Source organism: Acomys minous (genome assembly GCF_964271855.1).
Source record: "Acomys minous genome assembly, chromosome: 4".
Taxonomy (NCBI): Eukaryota; Metazoa; Chordata; class Mammalia; order Rodentia; family Muridae; genus Acomys; species Acomys minous.
This window is the reverse complement of record NC_140486.1, coordinates 128,572,858-128,579,467: the sequence shown is the minus strand read 5'-3', so window position 1 is coordinate 128,579,467 and position 6,610 is coordinate 128,572,858. Positions and strand designations below refer to the sequence as shown.

Genomic DNA, 6,610 nt, shown 5'->3' with positions numbered 1-6,610 from the left:
GTGCACCAGGTGGCTGTGGGGACAGAGCTGTGAGACACCCTGCCAACATGACTGTGACTTTTCCAGCTTCAAAAGCCCTGAGTGGTTTTCTTTTGCTGAAAGATGCTGTAAAGAGAAATGGATGGACAGGGAGCAGCCACGGAGCCTTTTTAGCTTGCTTACCTGACCTTGTACAGTCAAGACCCGTCAAATACTGTCTCACTTCAGTCTTGTCCCGGGTACCCTCCTTTCCTCCCACCTTCCTGTGCCTCACCTCACCCGCCCCCCCCACCCCACCCCATCCTTCTAACACTAGTCCATTTCAGTGCAGCTGTTTCTTGAGGATCTCTCTGGCTACCCCTGGGATAATGTACCCTTTCTTTGAATGTTGATAGCAGATATTTGTTGTCTTTTTTCAATGTGACAAATCCATAGAGGCCAGGATGATGTCTCATTTTTACATTGTGGTGCCTGAGACACCACCCAGTAGAGAAGTACTAAATATTTGCTAAGGGGCTACAAGGTGGGGCCACTGGTTTGACTGTGTGGTTTGCCTAAGTCTCTCAGCCCTGACACTGTGATGGTTCCTCCTGCCCGGCGACATTCCATGCATTGCCAGGGTGCTTCACATTCCTGACCTCTGCACAGCAGGTACCAGCAGTTCCCTTCCCCATGTGACAACCAGCCATGTTTCAAGGCTTTGCCAAAGGTCACCTACGGGAGTTTTCTAGGGTAGGGGCATGACAACATAGACCTAGGTTTTTCTATAAAGTATCCATTAAGTGGGAGCTTGGGTAATGATTCTTTTCAAGCTAAAGACAGAGAAGACATCGAATACTCGGAACTGTTCCTAAGCTCCAGAAAATTCCTTATGCTCTGTTAAGCTAATTTATCCTAGTTTGTTCTTCTATTGCCAATCTGTTTCTGGTATCATCAAAAGGAGATTCTTTACAAGCCAGGGCGATAAAGCCTTAAAGGGGGAAGGATTTTAAGACAGTCGGTGTGCTAATTAGGTTAGTGTAACAAAATACTCGAATATATCATCTTACAAAGAGGAAAGGTTGACTTGGGCTGGCAGCTATGCAGGCTTTAGTCACGGGGTCTATAGAGAGGCATCTTGCTGTGGTACAGAGCACAGGGCAGAGCAACCTTGTCAGAATATAACAACCACCTAGCAAAAGAGACAAAGGGTCTAGGGCCTCACTCTCCCCTCCAAGGATATTTCCTTATGACAGGAGGACTTCTGACTACATCTCCTCCTTAGAGGATGATGAGCCTCCTGTTAAGTACACAGGCAGTAGAGGGCTGCCTAGTTACTGTCATTTTGAGGTCACCTGGGAAGAGGGAGCCTCAACTGGAGCATCATCTCAATGTGATTAGCCTGTGGCCATGACTGTGAGAGACTGTCTTGATCATTAATTGACGAGGTATGGTCCAGCCCACTGTGGGCGGCACCATTGCTAGGGAGTTGGGCCTGGGCTGTACAAGAAAGTTAGTTAAGAAAGTGCTAGATTGATTTCCAAAGGGGTTGTGTACATCTGCACTCCCACCAGCAATGGAGGAGTGTTCCCCTTTCTCCACATCCTCACCAGCATGTGCTGTCACTTGAATAGTGCTACCTCAAGACCCAGCTATACCACGCCTGGGCATAGACCCAAAAGATGCTCCACCATACAACAAGGACATTTGTTTAACTATGTTCATAGCAGCCTTATTCATAATAGCTAGAATCTGGAAACAACTGAAGAATGGATAAAGAAACGGTGGTACGTTTACACAATGGAATACTATTCAGCTTGAGTTCCTACCTGGTGTCCACTAACAACAGGGCAGGACAGAGTGAGACCTGCAAGTGCAAACTGAAGCAAACCCTCTGAAGTTGCATTTGGTAATGGTGTCTATCACCGCAACAGAATCGAACCAGAGAAAAATCAAGCCTTTAAGCCACGACCCTCTGGGAGACACAGCCATAGCAGTTGGCATTTGAGATGGAGTGCCCCTCACGTTCCCTGATCTCACAGTACAGGCTCCTCAGCCTTTTGTCCACATGGGGCCTATTACGTATGACGTACGCTGTCTGGAGCTGAAGATGACAGGCCATATCCCCACTGCTGTAATCAGCTGGAGCATCGTTTAAAACACTGAGCTCTTTGACTTCATGTGGAAATCTCCTGGAGTGAGGAGGGCAGGAGGCCCTGACTCACTTCCCATCTCTCTAGCACCCTCCATCTTAAGTGCTTCTTCCTTTGTGTCCCACAGATCCAGTCTCACCTCCAACACGTTCATCTTCTTCCTTATTACAATATGAGATAATGGTGTTCATTTTGCAAGCCTGGTTCAGTGAACTGTTTGCTCAGTGGGCTATTAAAATAAAACAGCAGAGGCCTTCCCGGTACCCCTGCTTGCTGGCTCAGGGTCCTGAGTGTACCCCGTGACAGGAGCACCCTCCCTGTCCGCTCCGCCCCCTCCTGGAGGCAGGATGTTCCTGTCCCTGTCCTTTGCAGCCTCTCCCTTGCACTTCTGCCCTTTTTTCTCTGCTCTCGGCCTGCTTCTCAGAGCGGCTCCTTTGGATCCTTCTATGCTTTCCAGACTCTTTGTTTTCTGCCTTGGCTCATATCTGAGTTGTGAGCTTCAATTTCAAACCTCCATGGCTAGGCAGGATGTGAGCTATACATTTTGCAAGACAAACACATAGCCAGATCGGGAATTTGTTACATGTAATAACAGCTTTGCATATATCACCAACCAGTTTGGGGACTAGTGAACCGTTATGCCTTCCTAGAACATTTTCACACATGTTTACACTTAAACATTCACACACACACACACACACACACACACATACATATATATATACATAGGCTTACACACATGTCCACACATACACATGTCCATAAATATATATTCTCTCTCCTTACCTCCCTCTCTCCCTGTCTCTGTCTCTTTGTCTGTCTGTCTATCTGTCTCTCCCTCCCTTCTTTCTCACCTACCTAGCATGGAGTGGGCCGGAAAAGATTAGGGTGGAGAATAGTGGTGGTTGGAGGACCAAATAAAATGGCTAAAACAAAAGGTATGCCTAGACCAGGGAAGCTGGAACTTGGGCAGAAACGAAGGTTTGGGAAGGCTAAGGTGCTTTGCCTAAGCCACAGGGTGATGACAACTTTCACAGATTCAGGGTGAAATGCAGAATAGAGCTGATCAGAGAAGCAGAGGTAAAACATGGAGATGAGATGAACCCCCCCTGAGCGCATCCTCACAACATGACTTCCATATTCCACTTGCTATGCTTTTCCAGAATTGCAAAGATACCCACGTGCATAGTAAAGTCCAAAATTTATTTTCCAAAGCCAAACAGGAATAATCTGAATATCAATAACCCTATTATCTTTCAATGAAAATGAAGATATTTCTCCCTGTCTTTTTATTAATCGAGACATTTTTTAAAATTTAAATTGTAATTTCACAATATGATATAAAAAAAAAGGAGCATGTGCCTGTGGAAGACACCTTGTTTTTATTATGACATTGACATTTTTCCTCATGAAGAAAGTCAAGATAATGCCAAGATGAGTCTTGCCTTTGTCCCTGTGATCTCAATAAACTCATAAAGATAAATGTCATAAACACAGATCAGCTGTCATACGGTCTATAATACAAAGAATTTCATTTAGGTATGGCAGGAGGTATTGTCTTGAAATATTTTTTTTAAGCCATCATAAAATTCTGGAGGTTTCTGGTTTTCCATCCGCTCTCCGGCCCCCACTGTGGTGCACCCTTTTCCATTTGCTCCTGGCTTTTCTTCCCTTTTCTTTCTTAGAGCTTCATTTGTTTTGTATGACTTTATCTCCATCAGGAGCACCCAACTCCTGTTTTTCTTTTTCTCCATTTATAGTAGTTCCTAAGTGTAAGCCTTTTGAGGAACTCAAGTTAATAGTTCCTAATCTCAGGCCATGCTTATGACAGTTTGCAGTTTAAAAAAAAATCTGGTGAGTTTTCAGAACCAGAAGTAAGGTAAGTAGTATTCAATGCGGCTCAGTTAGGATGCTGCAGGGTCCCAGGACAGCCATGAAGGCTGGATGGCATGCAGATAGCTTTACTTTGTTCAGTTTTTGCTAGCAGTGCTAGGGGTTTCTATAGTCGTGAAATCAACTATAGGGAAGGTGGGGTGAGATGAAGGTTAGGGCCACAGGACATAGGAAGAACTTAGAATGACGAGGTGATGATATAAAGTCAACAGACCTCCTTAATTGGCTGGAAACAATGGAGTCATGTGTAGAAGAATACAGCAACAGCACAGTAGGCACAAGGGGCTTATGGAAAGTTCTTCTGGCTCAGACTTCTTGAGATTTGGCTGTTGGGGAAAAAAATGGCTGATCAGAATTTCTCAAGAGGACCCAAGAGCAGCACACAGTCATTATTTAGAAATATCCTGAAGAGGTGAGTAAAATATGCACAGAATGTAGCTGTTCTGGGTCATAGGAGGAAAATGGGTCTACGTTTTCCTTTCTCACTCTCTGTCAGTATGTCCTGTGATGCCAGATGCTCTACAGAAAGAACCAAAAGTCTGTGTGTGTCCCAAGAAAAGAGCGTGAGCAAAGATGTTTTTCTAGGGCTGGGAATGACTCCAAAACACTAAAATAATTGTTGGTGACAGGAGACTTTTGTGAATGTCATTTTTATTTCCTCAGATGAGGGGATGAGATAAGAGCCACTCCCAAGCCTTTCTAGCTCTTCCTCAACTTTCGCTGCCTGGCTCAAACTCCTCTCTCCAAGCTGACTGAAAACTGGCTTCTCTTAGCTTCTGGCTGAATTGCTCTCCCTGACCTCAAACTGATTTTGGCAATATGTTTTAATCTTTTGTCTTCTCCATCTATAATTCTTAAGACATACAAGAAAAAGCTCAGTACAACCAAGTTCTAAAGTAAAAAGTGGCAACACCATTAAAGTAACTAAACTACTGCGGAAGAAAATATTATGAATGGAAGCAATAAAAGAGTGCACTGGTTTAACTATGGCTTTTTGCCCAAAGATTCATGTTTTAGAAGTTTCTGGCCATCTTAAGAGGGGTATGAACCAGTAAAAAGTGGAGCCAAATTTGGGTGAGTGGGTTATTGGGGGCGTGGCCTTGGAAGGAAGGAATGTATTTCTCCAGAGCTACCAGCCACACTGCCCTCCTGTTGCGCCATGTGAATCTCTTCCTTTCTCAAGTACCATGTCCACAGTTATGGCTTCTGCCACAAAGCCTTGCCCTAGCCAAACAGGAGCTGATGTCAAACACTTGGCTTCCCTGAGCTCTGAACTTACTGCTGCCTTTCCTTTATAAAGTCCCCAGCCTCCGGCAAGGCATCCCGGTAACCAGGGCAAGACACTGAAAAGGAAAGACAAACGGGGTGAGTGACGTAAGGCAGTGTGGACTTTTATTTGGGAGAAGTCTCTGTAAGAATCCAAGCCCAGACTCTCTCACAAGCCAGGGCTCTGCATACTTAGTTAAAGTCACATAAACGGTTACCGGGGTAACCAGTGTATACTTAGCTAAAGACTGTCAGGTCATCCACAGGCATCCTTTTTGGCTGGCCATTGCTCTGGATCTGTGGAGCAGAGAAGGCAAGAATCTAGAAAGTCACATTAATTTACTTATAGAAACCAAATTACTGTAATTGCTGGAAATGTCACAGCTCAACCAAAGTGAAAGAGCTTTAAAAATGGTATGGCTGTGGGGGACAATCAGCCTCCAGGTCCCTCAAGCACCCTCCAGTGGGGAACGTTTCACCGTAGAGGAAATACCTGTGCAGCAGCTTTAACAACAGTAGCAAGTCCTCAGTGTCCCACTTCCAGTGACTGACAGAACAAACCGAGTACGAAGGAAACAGAAGACTGAAGACAGTACCATGAAAGGCCCAAGACCTCCGTGGAACACTCATCGGGCAGCCAGCCACTGGGTACGCATTCTTGAGTGCACACAAGACGCTGCAGGAGCTGAAATGCATCTGAGCTCATAAAGCAGGCCTCGCTGAGCGTGAAAGGTAATAAAATGCAGGGCGTGGTCTCCAGCCACAGCGCAAGGAGATTAAAATTGATAGCAAGAAAAAAAAAATGAAGAAGAAGAAGAAGTTCACAGGCATGTGGAAATTAAACGAGACATTCCTAAATAGCAAGTGAATGAAGGAAGAAAGTTGAGGAAAATGAGCAAACATTCAGAGGCGAATGAAAACGAAACAAAGTTCTGGCCGGGTAATCCCCTAGCTGCTTTCTCTTTCTTCGAAAGGTGGAACCCTGGGTTCAGGGTTACAGATGCAGAGGTTCTGTCTGCACCAGAGGTGCCCAGTTTTGTTTGTTTGTTTTGTTTTTTGTTTTCAGTCATTGTTAGGACCACTACAAAGCATTTGTTTGGTGGACTGGCATCAAGCCAGCCCCGGAGCAGTGGTCACTGCCAAATGCCAGCATCTATGCCTCACTAACTGTGGCCCTGTCATTCTTAAATCCCAGCTGAGTCACTCCTTAACAGAAATTCACCAGCTGATTCTTTAGTTTCACAAAGGAAAGGAAAATGATTCAGAACTGAAAAAAAAATCACTTTTTTGAGTTAAGCAAGAAGACTCCCATCTCCTAAGTTATAACTTACTATAAATCA

At 44.8% G+C, this 6,610-nt stretch overlaps 1 long non-coding RNA gene across 1 annotated transcript; it reads right to left on the bottom strand.

Moving 5' to 3' along the window:
• Window positions 1–4,183: 4,183 nt before the first annotated feature.
• LOC311596923 lies at window positions 4,184–6,010 on the bottom strand. Its single transcript, XR_014779036.1, has 3 exons — window positions 5,764–6,010; window positions 5,284–5,567; window positions 4,184–4,330 (listed from the first exon to the last, which is right to left on the bottom strand). It is a non-coding gene; the product is annotated as an uncharacterized lncRNA (long non-coding RNA).
• Between the last annotated feature and the right edge of the window lie 600 nt (window positions 6,011–6,610).